Below are 20,236 nucleotides of genomic sequence, written 5' to 3'. Positions count from 1 at the left end.
TACCGGAAATATCTGCCTCTTGAAATTGGACGCTCTCACAGGAAATCACAAAAGATTTTTGACAAACATGCAATTTACTCCACACCTGAAATCATTCTAGGTGTTATATCACCTTTACCAATTTACTGTCATGTTTCATTTCCTCATCTTCTTGTTTTGACCCCCCTGCATTGTGTTTTGTTAGTAACCCATAGAAATCTCTCGACAAGCCCAAATATTATAGCTGTGTCTTCCTTGGCTCCATTTCAATTAAGAAAGCTGTTGATTACAACTATAATGTTATTTGCTTGTGTTTTCATCAAAGTATTTTATTTACCTTCTCCCCCACCAGTATCCTCGCTAATCGAACATAATTCCTGATGAGCGATATAAACCCAGTTAAATCAAATTGTAATTGGCCAATGGTATTTGCTTTGTCTCTGCATTATAACATTGATCCAGCGTTATCCGACTTGTTTTAAACGCTTCTTTTGAGAGCTAGAGCTTAAACCAGGAGGCTTCGAGGCATTTTACAGCTTGATTTAGACACGCCCATGTTTTATAGAGTGACGCATGAGATTAGGCCGAACAAGGTTAAGATACTTTAATTAGGTCTGTTGCATCCGATGGAATAAAACTTCCTAATGGCTAGAGAGCTCCTCTTAATTCTTGTGGCCAGAGAGCCCCTCTTAATCCATTCAAATGGCCCAGAAGTAATGGTAGCAATTTTACGAGCGCCCAACCAATTGTTTTTTTTTTTGCGATATTTGTAACTTATTTTGTACATAATGTTTCTGCAACCGTATCTTAAGGCAAAAAAGAGCTTCTGGATATCAGGACAGCGATCACTCACCTCAGATTAGACAAATATTTTTTCTTCAACAAGCAGGACACACAGGACATTGTCCGAACACCTGACAAGGCCAGCATCCCAGTTGTTGGCAAGAGGAAGAGACGCATAGGTATGTCTCTATCAGTTTTGCACATCGAGAGACTGAATTTTTTTCCCATTCCTCCTTGCAAAACAGCTCGAGCTCAGTGAGGTTGGATGGAGAGCATTTGTGAACAGCAGTTTTCAGTTCTTTCCACAGATTCTCGGTTGGATTCAGGTCTGGACTTTGACTTGGCCATTCTAACACCTGGATATGTTTATTTTTGAACCATTCCATTGTAGATTTTGCTTTATGTTTTGGATCATTGTCTTGTTGGAAGACAAATCTCCGTCCCCGTCTCAGGTCTTTTGCAGACTCCATCAGGTTTTCTTCCAGAATTGTCCTGTATTTGGCTCCATCCATCTTCCCATCAATTCTAACCATCTTCCCTGTCCCTGCTGAAGAAAAGCAGGCCCAAACCTGACAGTGACAGTGGGGATGGTGTGTTCAGGGTGATGAGCTGTGTTGCTTTTACGCTAAACATAACGTTTTGCATTGTTGCCAAAAAGTTCCATTTTGGTTTCATCTGACCAGAGCACCTTCTTCCACATGTTTGGTGTGTCTCCCAGGTGGCTTGTGACAAACTTTAAATGACACTTTTTATGGATATCTTTAAGAAATGGCTTTCTTCTTGCCACTCTTCCATAAAGGCCAGATTTGTGCAATATACTATACAATATACAATATACTGATTGTTGTCCTATGGACAGAGTCTCCCACCTCAGCTGTAGATCTCTGCAGTTCATCCAGAGTGATCATGGGCCTCTTGGCTGCATCTCTGATCAGTCTTCTCCTTGTATGAGCTGAAAGTTTAGAGGGACGGCCCGGTCTTGGTAGATTTGCAGTGGTCTGATACTCCTTCCATTTCGATATTATCGCTTGCACAGTGCTCCTTGGGATGTTTAAAGCTTGGGAAATATTTTTGTATCCAAATCCGGCTTTAAACTTCTTCACAACAGTATCTCGGACCTGCCTGGTGTGTTCCTTGTTCTTCATGATGCTCTCTGCGCTTTTAATGGACCTCTGAGACTATCACAGTGCAGGTGCATTTATATGGAGACTTGATTACACACAGGTGGATTGTATTTATCATCATTAGTCATTTAGGTCAACATTGGATCATTCAGAGATCCTCACTGAACTTCTGGAGAGAGTTTGCTGCACTGAAAGTAAAGGGGCTGAATAATTTTGCACGCCCAATTTTTCAGTTTTTGATTTGTTAAAAAAGTTTGAAATATCCAATAAATGTCGTTCCACTTCATGATTGTGTCCCACTTGTTGTTGATTCTTCACCAAAAAATACAGTTTTATATCTTTATGTTTGAAGCCTGAAATGTGGCAAAAGGTCGCAAAGTTCAAGGGGGCCGAATACTTTCGCAAGGCACTGTATATGCTCGCTTCGAGGCAAGCAACACTGAGGCATGCATGAGAACATCAGCTGTTCCGGACGACTGTGTGATCACACTCTACATTCACAAGGCTGCGGGACCAGACGGGCATCTGCTGACCAACTGACAGGTGTCTTTACTTACATTTTCAACATGTCCCTGATTGAGTCTGTAATACCAACATGTTTCAAGCAGACCACCATAGTCCCTGTGGCCAAGAACACGAAGGCAACCTTCCTAAATGACTACGTCCGTAGACATGAAGTGCTTTGAAAGGCTGGTAATGACTCACATCAACACCATTATCCCAGAAAACCTAGACTCAATTTGCATACCATCTAAACAGATCCACAGATGATGCAATCTCTATTGCACTCCACACTGCTCTTTCCCACCTGGACGAAAGGAACACCTACGTAAGAATGCTATTCATTGACTACAGCTCAGCGTTCAACACCATAGTACCCTCAAAGCTCATCACTAAGCTAAGGATCCTGGTGTTTAACCTCTCTCTGCAACTGGATCATGGACTTCCTGACGGGCCGCACCCAGGTAGTGAGGGTAGGCAGCAACACATCTGCCACGCTGATCCTCAACGCTTGAGCCCCTGAGGGGTGCGTGCTCAGTCCCCTCCTGTACTCCCTGTTCACCCACGACTGCATGGCCAGGCACAACTACAACACCATCATTAAGTTTGCAGACGACACAACAGTGGTAGGCCTGATCACCGTCAACGACGAGACAGCCTATAGGGGTCAGGTCAGAGACCTGTCCGGGTGGTGCCAGAATAACAACCTATTCCTCACCATAACCAATACTAAGGAGACTATTGTGGACTACAGGAAAAGGTGGACCGAGCACGCCCCCATTCTCATCGACGGGGCTGTAGTGGAGCAGGTTGAGAGCTTCAAGTTCCTTGGTGTCCACATCAACAACAAACTAGAATGGTCCAACACACCAAGACAGTCGTGAAGAGGGCACGACAAATCCTATTCCCCCTCAGGAAACTAAAAGATTTGGCATGGATCCTCAGATCCTCTAAAGGTTCTACAGCTGCAACATCAAGAGCATTACTAGCGCATGGCAAGCTGTGCCGGAGTGCCAAGTCTAGGACAAAAAGGCTTGTCAACAGTTTTTACCCCCAAGCCATAAGACTCCTGAACAGGCAATCAAATGGCTACCCGTACTATTTGCATTGTGTGCCTCCCCCAACCCCTCTTTTTACGCTGCTGCTCCTCTCTGTGTATCATGCATCGTCACTTTAACTATACATTCATGTACATACTACCTCAATTGGCCCGAACAACCAGTGCCCCCGCACATTGGCTAAACAGGCTATGTGCACTGTGTCCCGCAACCCACCACTCCCCAACCCCTCTTTTACGCTACTGCTACTCTCTGTTCATCATCTATGCATAGTCCATTTAACCATATCTACGTTTACGTACTACCTCAATCAGCCTGTATGTAGCCTCGCTACTGTTATTTTTCACTGTATTTTTTACTGTTGTTTTTATTTCTTTACTTACCTATCGTTCACCTAATACCTTTTTTGCACTGTTGGTTAGAGCCTGTATGTAAGCATTTCACTGTAAGGTCTACACACCTGTTGTATTCGGAGCACGTGACAAATAAACTTTGATTTGATTTGTGTAGTAAAAATCGGAAATATTCTTCTGTTCAGGAAGAGGGCCCAGTCTGATTCAATATGGATGGTATATGGCAGCAGTTTCAGTGGCCAATGGGAGAAGGACTTTAATAGAGCACAAGGGATTTGTATGCGTTCCAAGATGACCACAAGGACAGGTTAACAGGCCGGATGGGAGGCATGGTGTGGATGACAGGACAGAACGGTGGCTTAATGCCCTAGGCATTATTGTCTATCTGCCATTGTAGATTGGCGTTGAGAAAAAGAGAACATGGCTGCCATTTGTGGTGCAGAAGTGGTGTATTTACAGCTCAAGTGGCGTAATTACCTCGAGTAAACATGCTACATTGTTCCCACCTTTGAATTAAGTTATTTATCTGACACGTATGGAAGTTAGTCTCCCTAGGCAATCTGGCAAGTAAGCATTTGCTGCCTCATTGTCTGGGAATAGACTTGTTTGTCTGACTGCCTGTCAATAAGTTCATTTCATTCTCAAGTATTTGGTGGAGAATCCCCAGAGGCGTATTTACTTTGTTAGTTTCCTATTTGGTTATTTAATCGAATTCCCGCTAATTATGTGCTCGAATGACGCAGTGAGGCAGCTATTGTTGAAGTGGACCAGAACCAGTCTTCATTATGGATATAGATGGATTAGTGTACGGCTCAAACTGTCAACGTGTATAAACTCATTCAAGTCCTTTCAGGGACAATCAATTCTTGTACATGCTTGTTAGTTCAATTGGGTGAGACTGATAATCCATTGGTTGACTCAATTCATTATGGCAAACACCAGTGGACAACACAGACATAACTCCAAGGAGAAGGCTATATGGGCTATAAAACTGTTTACCTCACAGTGCTTTCCGTTGACCCTGTATTTTAATAATAGGTCAAACGTGATATACAACACGATAACCTTATTATCCATGGACATTTTAGGGTAAAACCAAGAAAACTAGCCATTTAAAGGCCCAGTACAGTCAAAAATGTGATTTCCCTGTGTGTGATATATATATACATTTTTATTTCTACACTGAGGTTGGAATAATACTATGAAATTGTGAAAATTATGATAATACCATTTTAGTGTAAGTGCTATTCGAAAAGAACGCCTGAAATTTCACCCTGTTTTAGTGGGGTGGAGTTTTGGCCTGCCTGGTGATATCAACAGGTGGTAATTTAGTTTAATTTACTGATACGACAACATGTTGGGCCCATGTTTCAAGAGCTAAAATATAAGATGCCAGAAATGTACCTTCCATACACACAAAAAGCCTGTTTCTCTCAAATGTTGCGCACAAATTTGTTTACATCCCTGTTGTTGAGCATATATCCTTTTCCAAGATAATCCATCCACCTAACAGATGTGGCATATCAAGAAGCGGATTAAATAGCATGATCATAACACAGGTGCAGCTTGTGCTGAGGAGACTAAAAGGCCACTCTAAAATGTGCAGTTTTGCCACACAACACAACGCCACAGATGATTCAAGTTTTGAGCGAGCATGGAATTGACATGCTGACTGCAGCAATGTCCACCAGAGCTGTTGCCTGGTGGACATTACATGTTAATTTCTCTACCACCATTAGAGAATTTGTCAGTACCTCCAACCAGCCTCACAAACGCAGACCACGTATAACCACGCCAGCCCAGGATCTCCACCACCGGTTTCTTCAGCTACGGGATCATCTGAGACCAGCCACCCAGACTGCTGAAACTGTGAGTTTGCACAACAAAATAATGTCTGCACAAACTGTCAGAAAACGTCTCAGGGAAGATAATATGCATGCTTGTCATCCTCACCAGTGTCTTGACCTGACTGAAGTTCTGCGTCGTAACTGACTTCAGTTGGCAAATACTCACCTTCGATAGTCACTGGCAGGCTGGAGAAGTGTGCTCTTCACGGTTGAATCCCAGTTTCAACTCCAACAGGAAAATGGCAGACATTGTGTATGGTGTCGTGTGGGCGAGTGGTTTGCTGATGTCAATGTTCTGAACAGATTTCCTCATGGTGGACAACGAACACAATTTAGTTTTATTGATGGTAATTTGATAATGCACAGCCCCATGTCGCAAGGATCTGTACACAATTCCTGGAAACTGAATATGTTCCAGTCCTTCCATGGCCTGAAAACTCACCAGACACGTCAACCATTGAGCATGTTTGAGATGCTCTGAAACGACATGTGCGACCGCTTGTTCCAGTTCCCACCAATATCCAGCAACTTCGCACATCCATTGAAGGGGAGTGGGACAACATTCCACAGGCCACAATCAACAGCCTGATCAACGCTATGCAGAAGAGGTGAGGCGCTGCATGAGACAAATGGTGGTCACACCAGATACTGACTGGTTGTCTGATCCACGCCCCTACTTTGTTTTTAAGGTATTCATGGATTAGGGCCTAATTCATTTATTTCATTTGACTGATTTCCTTATATGAACTGTAACTCAGTAAAATATTTGAAATTGTTGCATTTATATTTTGGTTCAGTGTAGTTTTCAGTTTTCCCTTCCCCACTCAAACCACACCCAGACAATCCTAACAAAATTGCTTGAGAAATTGCTATTTTCTAAGTGATTGAAAACAATCACAGGAAGGTACTTAATTGCTACATATAAATGATGTGATATTGATATAAAAACGTCTGCATTAGACCTTTAAGAGCAGATGATTCCATACTGAGAGAGAAATCATTTGATTTGGAAATATATTTTGTTATTGTCCCTATTGGTCAGCCAGACAGCATTGGTTTGAATCATGAAGTGATGTGTTTCTTCAGTTTTGACAGAAGTCCACCTGTCAACGAAGCCAAAAGGAATTAGATGATTGAGTCACCCACTCTAACAAAAAATGCACCGTCTCTCACTCCAACAAGAAACATGACACAATGATCTTTGTTTTAAAAGAAAATGCATAGTGTCTTCTCATTTTCCTTTTCCCCGTACCAAAGAGAGACCTCTTTGGTCACCAGCGCTCAAGTTTTATTATGTTGTTTTCGGGTGCTTTTAAGGGCTTTTTGAGATGCCGGAGAGGACCAAAACAAAGAAGCTCAAATCGCAGCTGTCTAGTCTCACTAAAGCTCATTTAATCAGAGAACACTTTGAGGCAGGAACACAAGGCTGGAACACCACGATGGCTGGGCCACGCGTTAGCTTGATAGGAGTCTGGAGGAGCTGTAACACTTGTGTAGAACAACGGGCCCATCTGAATAATTTATAGACTATCTTCCAGATCTTTTACAAGGCTTTTTGGTCTCTTGTCAGGTAAATTGGTATAAGAACATGGGAAAAAGATTGCTTCCTTAACTGGGTACACTGTTCACCCTAACCCCAAGCAATATCTAGTTGTCATCTCTCATTCTCCTCTCTGTTAGGCATCTCTCTCTCCTTCATCGCTACAGTGCATTAGAGCCACTTTGTTTCCTCGTCTCCACTAAAATAACTTTCTAGTTTCTCCTTTTGTTATTATTTTTCTACTTGGCCCATGGCCGGCAGCATGCTGGAATGGAAATGTGTATCTAGGATTCCACTTACTCTCCCTTTATCCCCCATCACTTCCTCTCATTTTATCCCCCATCACGTCATCTCTCTTTATCCCCATCACCTCCTCTCTTTTTATCACTGTCTCCCCCACCACTTCCTCTCTCTTCAACCCTGTCTCCCCCACCACTTCCTCTCTCTTCAACCCTGTCTCCCCCACCACTTCCTCCCTCTTCAACCCTGTCTCTCCCACCACTTCCTCTCTCTTCAACCCTGTCTCCCCCACCACTTCCTCCCTCTTCAACCCTGTCTCTCCCACCACTTCCTCCCTCTTCAACCCTGTCTCTCCCACCACTTCCTCTCTCTTCAACCCTGTCTCCCCCATCTCTTCCTCTCTCTTTATCCCCGTCTCCCCCATCTCTTCCTCTCTCTTTATCCCCGTCTCCCCCATCTCTTCCTCTCTCTTTATCCCCGTCTCCCCCATCTCTTCCTCTCTCTTTATCCCCGTCTCCCCCATCTCTTCCTCTCTCTTTATCCCCGACTCCCCCATCTCTTCCTCTCTCTTTATCCCCGTCTCCCCCATCTCTTCCTCTTTCTTTATCCCCGTCTCCCCCATCTCTTCCTCTTTCTTTATCCCCGTCTCCCCCATCTCTTCCTCTTTCTTTATCCCCGTCTCCCCCATCTCTTCCTCTCTCTTTATCCCCGTCTCCCCCATCTCTTCCTCTCTCTTTATCCCCGTCTCCCCCATCTCTTCCTCTTTCTTTATCCCCGTCTCCCCCATCTCTTCCTCTTTCTTTATCCCCGTCTCCCCCATCTCTTCCTCTTTCTTTATCCCCGTCTCCCCCATCTCTTCCTCTTTCTTTATCCCCGTCTCCCCCATCTCTTCCTCTCTCTTTATCCCCGTCTCCCCCATCTCTTCCTCTCTCTTTATCCCCGTCTCCCCCATCTCTTCCTCTCTCTTTATCCCCGTCTCCCTCATCTCTTCCTCTCTCTTTATCCCCGTCTCCCCCATCTCTTCCTCTCTCTTTATCCCCGTCTCCCCCATCTCTTCCTCTTTCTTTATCCCCGTCTCCCCCATCTCTTCCTCTTTCTTTATCCCCGTCTCCCCATCTCTTCCTCTCTCTTTATCCCCGTCTCCCCCATCTCTTCCTCTTTCTTTATCCCCGTCTCCCCCATCTCTTCCTCTTTCTTTATCCCCGTCTCCCCCATCTCTTCCTCTCTCTTTATCCCCGTCTCCCCCATCTCTTCCTCTTTCTTTATCCCCGTCTCCCCCATCTCTTCCTCTCTCTTTATCCCCATCTCCCCCATCTCTTCCTCTTTCTTTATCCCCGTCTCCCCCATCTCTTCCTCTCTCTTTATCCCCGTCTCCCCCATCTCTTCCTCTTTCTTTATCCCCATCTCTTTCTCTCTTTAACCCATCTCCCCCATCACTTCCTCTCTCTTTATCCCCATCTCCCCCATCACTTCCTCTCTCTATATCCCTGTTTCCACCATCACTTCCTCTCTCTTTATCCCCATCTCTCCCATCACTTCCTCTCTCTATATCCCTGTTTCCACCATCACTTCCTCTCTCTTTATCCCCATCTCCCCCATCACTTCCTCTCTCTATATCCCTGTTTCCACCATCACTTTCTCTCTGTATCTCCATCTCCCCCATCACTTCCTCTCTCTATATCCCTGTTTCCACCATCACTTTCTCTCTGTGCCACCCAACTTACTTCTGACAAGCTATTACAAATAGAACCTCCCCCTGCTTGTCCCACCACCACTACAACTTGGAGAATGTTGTTGTGTGTTGAATCATTATTTGACTCATTATTTTCAGCTGAAGTAGACCCCTCGCCTCTGCGATGACTACCACCACCCTCTGTTGTGATCTGTAGCTGAGGTGAGGCCAGGTGACCTATTCATCCTGTACAGCCAGAGGCTCTGAGCCTGCAAATTTCTGCTTGTTGCATCAAGGGCCGTGGGGGAAAACGGGGGTTGGCTGGTCAGAAGGTGGGGGGGTGTGATAAGGAGGAGGGGGTTCAAACATTAGAATAATCACAAGCTCATCTACAAACGGCTGGAGCCTGCACACTTAATATACCTGATTGAAAAGAGCAATCAGTTCCGGCTGATTTCCCTGAGAAAGGCTTTTGTCAGTTTCTTTCCCTTGATTGCCCACTCCAGAGGGACTCTCTCTCTCCCAAGTCTCCTCAGAGAGAGAAAAAAAAATAGAGAGAGAAAGAGAGAAAAGAGAGAGAGACAGGCCTTTGTCTGCTCTATTGCAGACTGAGCCTCCCTTAAGCACATTATACTGCCTTTTCCCAACTGATTCACTTCATGTTAATTGCCTTATATTGTTTCTATTTAATGTTATGCTTCTGTCATGACAAGTTCAAATCGAAAAGAAAGATAATTGCTAATCAATGAAAACTGGATCCTTGTACAATCCACTCCGGGTCGAGTGGCGTACTTTGGCATTTGCTGGCAATCATTAATGTTATTCAATAAGATGCCCTTTTAATAATTTTCATTTGGTTTGATTGTATTACTTTCTTTTGCAGAATAGTATTTTCATTCTGATTCATTCCTTGTAAAATATTAGCGAAATGAATGTTATGTTTATCTATAGTTGGTGTAATAGAGAAATGAGTCGATAAATCCACTTGCCTTCAGAACCAAAATGGTCGCCTTGACTGAAATCTCAGTAGAATTTCCTGTAGAGCGGTGTAATAGCCATCTGCTTTTCTGAGTCATAGTGTCGTCATAGAGTTGTGTGGATGCACAACTTAATTACACATGCAACCCTGTATGCTTGTGAATTATAAATGCAACACGCTAACGAGATGATAGATCTGCATGTGGACTCCCAGCAGGTCGTCTACTCTCCCCTTCCCTGACACACATGATAGCATCTCTTATTACCTCAGAAGCTGTCTCCCCATAGGGAGTAGCTTTTGAGGCAGGTAGAGGTCAGTGATAACTGGAGCCCGGCCCAGCACACACAGTTGTCCTCGCAGGAGACTAGACCCTTCTCTCTATGGACTCGCCCATCATCAATGGCTCACCTGCCTCAAGGTCACTGCTAATTAGAAGCCAGATGTTCACCCAGAGAGACTCACAGGGGCATGGAATTTGCTGAGTCTCAAGGAGGGCCTGGGACAAGCGGACTGATGACCATGAGGAGTGACATTGTGGGGTTGTTGTGCTGTTTTTACATTAATTCCCTATTTCGTACACACTTTTGTTCTGTTTTGTATAGACAATGACTTGTTTCAGCCCAGAAGTTAGACAAGTGGACCATTTACCAGAAGGTTGCTCATTTGAAACAGGGGCTTTGCAATATACATTTACATTACATTTAAGTCATTTAGCAGACGCTCTTATCCAGAGCGACTTACAAATTGGTGCATTCACGTTATGACATCCAGTGGAACAGCCACTTTACAATAGTGCATCTAAATCTTTTAAGGGGGGGTGAGAAGGATTACTTTATCCTATCCTAGGTATTCCTTAAAGAGGTGGGGTTTCAGGTGTCTCCGGAAGGTGGTGATTGACTCCGCTGTCCTGGCGTCGTGAGGGAGTGTGTTCCACCATTGGGGAGCCAGAGCAGCGAACAGTTTTGACTGGGCTGAGCGGGAACTGTACTTCCTCAGTGGTAGGGAGGCGAGCAGGCCAGAGGTGGATGAACGCAGTGCCATTGTTTGGGTGTAGGGCCTGATCAGAGCCTGGAGGTACTGAGGTGCCGTTCCCCTCACAGCTCCGTAGGCAAGCACCATGGTCTTGTAGCGGATGCGAGCTTCAACTGGAAGCCAGTGGAGAGAGCGGAGGAGCGGGGTGACGTGAGAGAACTTGGGAAGGTTGAACACCAGACGGGCTGCGGCGTTCTGGATGAGTTGTAGGGGTTTAATGGCACAGGCAGGGAGCCCAGCCAACAGCGAGTTGCAGTAATCCAGACGGGAGATGACAAGTGCCTGGATTAGGACCTGCGCCGCTTCCTGTGTGAGGCAGGGTCGTACTCTGCGGATGTTGTAGAGCATGAACCTACAGGAACGGGCCACCGCCTTGATGTTAGTTGAGAACGACAGGGTGTTGTCCAGGATCACGCCAAGGTTCTTAGCGCTCTGGGAGGAGGACACAATGGAGTTGTCAACCGTGATGGCGAGATCATGGAACGGGCAGTCCTTCCCCGGGAGGAAGAGCAGCTCCGTCTTGCCGAGGTTCAGCTTGAGGTGGTGATCCGTCATCCACACTGATATGTCTGCCAGACATGCAGAGATGCGATTCGCCACCTGGTCATCAGAAGGGGGAAAGGAGAAGATTAATTGTGTGTCGTCTGCATAGCAATGATAGGAGAGACCATGTGAGGTTATGACAGAGCCAAGTGACTTGGTGTATAGCGAGAATAGGAGAGGGCCTAGAACAGAGCCCTGGGGGACACCAGTGGTGAGAGCGCGTGGTGAGGAGACAGATTCTCGCCACGCCACCTGGTAGGAGCGACCTGTCAGATAGGACGCAATCCAAGCGTGGGCCGCGCCGGAGATGCCCAACTCGGAGAGGGTGGAGAGGAGGATCTGATGGTTCACAGTATCGAAGGCAGCCGATAGGTCTAGAAGGATGAGAGCAGAGGAGAGAGAGTTAGCTTTAGCAGTGCGGAGCGCCTCCGTGATACAGAGAAGAGCAGTCTCAGTTGAATGACTAGTCTTGAAACCTGACTGATTTGGATCAAGAAGGTCATTCTGAGAGAGATAGCGGGAGAGCTGGCCAAGGACGGCACGTTCAAGAGTTTTGGAGAGAAAAGAAAGAAGGGATACTGGTCTGTAGTTGTTGACATCGGAGGGATCGAGTGTAGGTTTTTTCAGAAGGGGTGCAACTCTCGCTCTCTTGAAGACGGAAGGGACGTAGCCAGCGGTCAGGGATGAGTTGATGAGCGAGGTGAGGTAAGGGAGAAGGTCTCCGGAAATGGTCTGGAGAAGAGAGGAGGGGATAGGGTCGAGCGGGCAGGTTGTTGGGCGGCCGGCCGTCACAAGACGCGAGATTTCATCTGGAGAGAGAGGGGAGAAAGAGGTCAGAGCACAGGGTAGGGCAGTGTGAGCAGAACCAGCGGTGTCGTTTGACTTAGCAAACGATGATCGGATGTCGTCGACCTTCTTTTCAAAATGGTTGACGAAGTCATGTGCAGAGAGGGAGGAGGGGGGGGGAGGGGGAGGAGGATTCAGGAGGGAGGAGAAGGTGGCAAAGAGCTTCCTAGGGTTAGAGGCAGATGCTTGGAATTTAGAGTGGTAGAAAGTGGCTTTAGCAGCAGAGACAGAGGAGGAAAATGTAGAGAGGAGGGAGCGAAAGGATGCCAGGTCCGCAGGGAGGCGAGTTTTCCTCCATTTCCGCTCGGCTGCCCGGAGCCCTGTTCTGTGAGCTCGCAATGAGTCGTCGAGCCACGGAGCGGGAGGGGGACCGAGCCGGCCTGGAAGATAGGGGACATAGAGAGTCAAAGGATGCAGAAAGGGAAGAGAGGAGGGTTGAGGAGGCAGAATCAGGAGATAGGTTGGAGAAGGTTTGAGCAGAGGGAAGAGATGATAGGAGGGAAGAGGAGAGCGTAGCGGGGAGAGAGAGCGAAGGTTGGGACGGCGCGATACCATCCGAGTAGGGGCAGTGTGGGAAGTGTTGGATGAGAGCGAGAGGGAAAAGGATACAAGGTAGTGGTCGGAGACTTGGAGGGGAGTTGCAATGAGGTTAGTGGAAGAACAGCATCTAGTAAAGATGAGGTCGAGCGTATTGCCTGCCTTGTGAGTAGGGGGGGAAGGTGAGAGGGTGAGGTCAAAAGAGGAAAGGAGTGGAAAGAAGGAGGCAGAGAGGAATGATTCAAAGGTAGACGTGGGGAGGTTAAAGTCGCCCAGAACTGTGAGAGGTGAGCCGTCCTCAGGAAAGGAGCTTATCAAGACATCAAGCTCATTGATGAACTCTCCGAGGGGACCTGGGGGGCGATAAATGATAAGGATGTTAAGCTTGAAAGGGCTGGTAACTGTGACAGCATGAAATTCAAAGGAGGCGATAGACAGATGGGTAAGGGGAGAAAGAGAGAATGACCACTTGGGAGAGATGAGGATCCCGGTGCCACCACCCCGCTGACCAGAAGCTCTCGGGGTGTGCGAGAACACGTGGGCGGACGAAGAGAGAGCAGTAGGAGTAGCAGTGTTATCTGTGGTGATCCATGTTTCCGTCAGTGCCAAGAAGTCGAGGACTGGAGGGAGGCATAGGCTGAGATGAACTCTGCCTTGTTGGCCGCAGATCGGCAGTTCCAGAGGCTACCGGAGACCTGGAACTCCACGTGGGTCGTGCGCGCTGGGACCACCAGATTAGGGTGACCGCGGCCACGCGGTGTGGAGCGTTTGTATGGTCTGTGCAGAGAGGAGATAACAGGGATAGACAGACACATAGTTGACAGGCTACAGAAGAGGCTACGCTAATGCAAGGAGATTGGAATGACAAGTGGACTACACGTCTCGAATGTTCAGAAAGTTAAGCTTACGTAGCAAGAATCTTATTGACTAAAATGATTAAAATGATACAGTACTGCTGAAGTAGGCTAGCTGGCAGTGGCTGCGTTGTTGACTTTGTAGGCTAGCTGGCAGTGGCTGCGTTGTTGACACTACACTAATCAAGTCGTTCCGTTGAGTGTAATAGTTTCTACAGTGCTGCTATTCGGGGCTAACTGGCTAGCTAGCAGTGTTGATTACGTTACGTTGCGTTAAAAGAACGACAATAGCTGGCTAGCTAACCTAGAAAATCGCTCTAGACTACACAATTATCTTTGATACACAGACGGCTATGTAGCTAGCTATGTAGCTAGCTACGATCAAACAAATCAAACCGTTGTGCTGTAATGAAATGAAATGAAAATGTGATACTACCTGTGGAGTGAAGCGGAATGCGACCGGGTTGTTGAGTGCGGAAGTTCTATTCAGTAGACGTTGGCTAGCTGTTGGCTAGCTAGCAGTGTCTCCTACGTTAAGGACGACAAATAGCTGGCTAGCTAACCTCGGTAAATTAAGATAATCACTCTAAGACTACACGCTCTAAACTACACAATTACTTTGGATACGAACACAGCAAAGACAACTATGTAGCTAGCTAACACTACACTAATCAAGTCGTTCAGTTGAGTGTAATAGTTTCTACAGTGCTGCTATTCGGTAGACGGTGGACGTTTGCTAGCTGGCTAGCTGCTGGGCAGATAGCAGTGTAGACTACGTTAGGACGACGAAATACGAAGTTGCAATAGAAGTGCTGACTGTTTCACTTTGTTGTCCTCTTTCTTTTCCTTTTTCTTCTGTCCTTCTTTTGTCCTTATTTTGTCTTCCTTTCTTCTGTTAACTAGATATTTTTGTTGTTATTCTTTGTAAGCTAGCTAGCTTCTTCCAGGAGAGTCCCTAGCAACTGCTTAGCAACAAGTAAACAATTCTGCTAGCAATTCAGATAGCTAAGATAACTGTACAATTTTATGAAAAATAGTTATTTTTTCAAAAGCCTGTCTTTTTTGGTTTGTTCCTTGTTTTGTCTTCTATTGAGTCTTGCAGTTCTCTCTTGATTTTTTCGATGTACTTCACTCTAAAAAACCATATAAAACTCTCATAAATATGAGAGATGAACTGGCAACCCAAAGGCTGCTAGTCAAGGCACTTAACGCCTCCATGTTCCAAATGTATGGCATGTTTCTGTGTTGTCTCAGGCAGCAGAGCAACATAATCACAATCTCAGATGGACCTATAATGTCTTATTATATTCATTGAGGTTGAGTTGGCATGTCAGTAGGTTTGAGATGAAATAATGTCACTGTAGCATGCTTTCATGTACTCCAGGTGCACACTCATATTGGTTTGATGGAGCGGGTTGTGAACTTAAAACTTGAGAATTAATGGAAGTGATCATCTGATTTATTGTCTGACCCTTTAAAAATAATGCTAATCTTTTGAGCGTGTCCAACATATTTATCCCATTCTTACCATGTCCCCTCAGAATTATTGTCATACACTCTCTCTACAAGCCTACTAGCTAGATTTGTTGTGGTTAGGTATTGTGTAGTAACTGCCTATGACAGTAACGCTTGAATAAGTAACCGCCAAAAATAAACCTCCCAACGAACAGTTATTGAGACCCTTGTAACGTTTGGCAGCTACAGTATATGAATTTGATGCTGTTTTTAATAAACTATCCCCTCTAATGTAGCAAATTGGATGGGTAAGGTGATAAACGTGATGTTTAGGAGCTTTATGTCCATTGACCTTCATGTCAACAGTGTTAAAAAAGTGATAAAGTGATAGGTCATAGAGTGATAGGTCATAGAGGGATAGGTCATAGAGTGATAGGTCATAGAGTGATAGGTCATAGAGTGATAGGTCATAGAGTGATAGGTCATAGAGGGATAGGTCATAGAGGGATAGGTCATAGAGGGATAGGTCATAGAGGGATAGGTCATAGAGTGATAGCAAGGTAGTAAGAGCATGGGTGTTTCTCAAAATGCACACTACTGTGCTCCAATCATGCAAATTGGAGCACATGAGGGTCAGAGGATGAGTCCAAATCAAAGTATGCGAAACAGAGCACGAAGGGCACTTCTAGAATGTGTACTCTGTTTGCAAGCTTCAACTGAAAGTATGCAAAGAAATATGATGCAACCACGTATAAAATGATGAAACATTTATTGAAGTCAAGGGCAGCCATTATTTGACTTCGGAAGGAGAAATTGTCTTTACATTTCATATGTTGCCTGACTACAATATTTTATCTTGATATGTTAATACATCTAGCATAATATTAGTTTTATGATATGTTTGCCTGTTAAACTATCTGATTAGCTACATTATTACGATTCACATAAAGCTAGCTGATAGTTATGAAGTAAAACCGTTTCTTTGTGGATATTTTGTTAGCTTAGCCAAATACATTTAGACTCAGTTTTTCACAATTTCTGACATTTAATCCTAGTAAAAATGCCCTGTCTTAGGTCAGTTAGGATCACCACTTTTTAAGATTGTGAAATGTCAGAATAATAGTTGGGAGAGTGATTTATTTATCACATTCCCAGTGGGTCAGAAGTTTACATACACACAATTAGTATTTGGTAGCATTTCCTTTAAATTGTTTAACTTGGGTCAAACTTTTCGGGTAGCCTTCCACAAGCTTCCCACAGTAAGTTGGGTGAATTTTGGCCCATTACTCCTGAGAGAGCTGGTGTAACTGAGTCAAGTTTCTAGGCCTCCTTACTCGCACACACTTTTTCAGTTCTGCCCACAAATCTTCTGTAGGATTTAGGCCAGGGCTTTGTGATGGCTACTCTAATACCTTGACTTTGTTGTCCTTAAGCCATTTTGCCACAACTTTGGGAGTATGCGTGAGGTCATTGTCCATTTGGAAGACCCATTTGCGACCAAGCTTTAACATCCTGACTGATGTCTTGAGATGTTGCTGCAATATATCCGCATAATCTATTTTGTGAAGTGCACCAGACCCTCCTGCAGCAAAGCACTCCCACAACATGATGCTCTCACTCCCGTGCTTCACTGTTGGGATGGTGTTCTTCGGCTTGCAACCGTCCCCCTTTTTCCTCCTAACATAACGATGGTCATTATGGCCAAACAGCTCTATTTTTGTTTCATCAGATCAGAGGACATTTCTCCAAAGAGTATGATATTGTCCCCATGTGCAGTTGCAAACTGTAGTCAGTTTTTTAATGGTGGTTTTGGAGCAGTTGGCTTCTTCCTTGCTGAGCGGCCTTTCAGGTTATGACGATATAGGACTCGTTTTACGGTGTATATAGATACTTTTGTACCTGTTTCCTCCAGCATCTTCACAATTTCCTTTGCTGTTGTTCTGGGATTGATTTGCACTTTTTTTTTAACCTTCAGGCGTTTGGAAATTGCTCCCAAGGAGAAACCAGACTTGTGGGGGTCTCAATTTTTTTCTGAGGTCTTGGCTGGTTTCTTTTGATTTCCCCATGATGTCTAGCAAAGAGGCACTGAGTTTGAAGGTAGGCCTTGAAATACATCCAGAGGTACACCTCCAATTGACTCAAATGATGTCAATTTGCTTAACAGAAGCTTCTAAAGCCATGACATAATTTTCTGGAATGTTCCATGACGTTTAAAGGCACAGTCAACTTAGTGTATGTAAACCCACTGGAGTTGTGATACAGTGAATTATAAGTGAACTAATCTGTCTGTAAACAACTGTTAGAAAAATGCATTGTCATGCACAAAGTACATGTCCTAACCAACTTGCCAAAACTATAGTTTGTTAACAAGAAATGTGTGGAGTGGTTTGAAAAACAAGTTTTAATGACTCCAACCTAAGTGTATGTAAACTTCCGACTTCAACTGTACGTATTCAGACCCTTTGCTATGAGACTCAAAATTGTGCTCAGGTGCATCCTGTTTCCATTGATCATCATTGAGATGTTTCTATAACTTGATTGGAGTCCAGCTGTTGTAAATTCAATTGATTAGACATGATTTGGAAAGGCACACACCTGTCTATATAAGGTCCCACAGTTGACAGTGCATTTCAGAGCAAAAACCAAGCCATGAGGTCAAATCATTTTTCCGTAGAGCTCAGAGACAGGATTGTGTCGAGGCACAGATATGGGGAAGGGTACACGAACATGTGTGCAGCATTGAAGGTCCCCAAGAACACAGTGGCCTCCATCATTCTTAAATGGCTGAAGATTCTTCCTAGAGCTGGCCAGCAGGCCAAACTGAGCAATCGGGGAAGGGAGAAGGGTCTTGATCAGGGAGGTGACAAAGAACCCCATGGTCCCTCTGACAGAGACTCCAGAGTTCCTCTGTGGAGATGGGAGAACCTTCCAGAAGGACAACCATCTCTACAGCACTCCACCAATCAGGCCTTTATGGTTGAGTGGCCAGACGGAAGCCACTCCTCAGTAACAGCCCGCTTGTAATTTGCCGTATGGCAGCTAAAGACTCTCAGACCATGAGAAACAAGATTCTCTGGTCTGAGGAAACCAAGATTGAACTATTTGGCCTGAATGCCAATAGTCAAGTCTGGAGGAAATCTGGCACCATCCCTACGGTGAAGCATGGTGGTGGCATCATCATGCTGTGGGGATGTTTTTAACGTCAGGGACTGAGAGACTAGTCAGGATTGAGGCAAAGGTGAACGGAGCAAAGTATAGAGAGGTCCTTGATGAAAACCTGCTCTAGAGTGCTCAGACTGGGGCGAACAGGACAACGACCCTAGACACACAGCTAAGACAAGGCAGGAGTGGCTTCAGGACAAGTCTCGGAATGTCGAGATCAAACATCTCTGGAGAGACCTGAATATAGCTGTGCAGCGACGCTCCCCATCCAACCTGACAGAGCTTGAGAGGATCTGCAGAAAAGAATGGGAGAAACTCCCTAAATACAGGTGTGTCAAGCTTGTACCATCATACCCAAGAAGACTTGAAGCTGTAATCGCTGCCAAAGGTAATTCAACAAAGTACTGAGTAAATGGTCTGAATACTTATGTAAATGTGATATTTCCCTTTTTTTCATATATACATTTGCTTTCTAAAAACCTGTTTTTCTTTGCCATTATGGGCTATTTTGGATTGATTGATTGATTAATTGATTGATTAGGGGGAAAAACTATTTCATCATTTTTAGAATAAGGCTATAACGTAACAAAATGTAGAAAAATTCAAGGGGTCTGAATACTTTCCGAATGCAATGTATCTAGCTGATAATTATGTAGTAAAACGTTTGGTTTGTGTATATCTTGTTTCGCCTGTTGTTGCCATTGTCTTGGCTGGAAGAAGGTTCAGTGAATGTGGAGGTGAAGCGTGCGAGTGCTTCTCAAATGTGTTCTTTCATTCATTGCCCACACTCTTGTCCTCACAATAAGAGTGTGGAGCACGGTGGTATGCATATTGAGAAACATCCCATGTGTTAGTCCTATTGTTTCTGTGGTTGAACATCCAATTAGTCATTTTTTTCTGACTGATGATTTAATGAATAGCCATTTCCTCATGTGTTGTGTTCTGCATTTGTTTGTTTGCTCCTTTGATAACATTGCCACAATAAACGTAGATTAGCTTGTAATCAACTAGCTGCTTTTCTGCACTGTGAACAGCGGCGGCAAGGGCTTTGAAGTTGGCCTTGTCTGTTGGAAAATTGTTATGGATGAAGTTCTCCTCTGCTCATTTTTTTTGTGTCTTGGGACTGCCAATGGGGACTCAAAGCACTTGCTGACACACAACTTCCAAACTATGTACCGAACAAAGGTTCAGTCATTTTTTTCGCCGGAATACAGGGGATTGTTTCTTACAAGGCATTTTGGATCTCGGAGGTCATGCTTAATGCAAAACACAGCATTGCTTCTTCCTCGCCGCCGTTTATCTACTTTATTCTTGTTTAGTTTTAAAGGACTATATCTCTTTTCATGGGCAGTTATCATGCCATCTTGTGCTCTCAGAACCTTGTGCTGCCTGTGGCTTTTAGACTGTGGATGGAACTCGTAAGGCTGCCTTAAAGGTGCTATAATCTCTGCTCATATAAGCACTTGCTAGATCCGCTGGCTAAATCGTGCAGCTTTAATGGAATGCAGGTGAAATTTGGACGCATATACCTTCAATGAGAAAATGCATTACTCAAATCCCACCCCAGAGTGGTTATCGACCTCTAACTTATTGCCTCTAAACAAAAACACCTCAGGCCAGATTTACTAAGAGATTTAACGACTACAAAACTTGCTCCTCTTTTTTCCAGATAGGAGAATTTCTAGTATCATTCCCTCAGGACCAAAAAAACGGTGCATACTCGACAACAAT

The 20,236-nt window shown here is 44.8% G+C and overlaps 1 protein-coding gene across 8 annotated transcripts in view; it reads left to right on the top strand.

Annotated features, from left to right (window-relative positions):
• diaph2 (diaphanous-related formin 2) overlaps positions 1-20,236 on the top strand; it is a 749,871-nt gene that overhangs the window by 482,950 nt on the left and 246,685 nt on the right. The window lies entirely within an intron of this gene.

This window comes from Oncorhynchus keta, chromosome 4, assembly GCF_023373465.1.
Source record: "Oncorhynchus keta strain PuntledgeMale-10-30-2019 chromosome 4, Oket_V2, whole genome shotgun sequence".
Lineage (NCBI taxonomy): Eukaryota > Metazoa > Chordata > Actinopteri > Salmoniformes > Salmonidae > Oncorhynchus > Oncorhynchus keta.
Note: the sequence above shows the minus strand (reverse complement) of the source record. Positions and strands in the feature narration are given on the sequence as shown.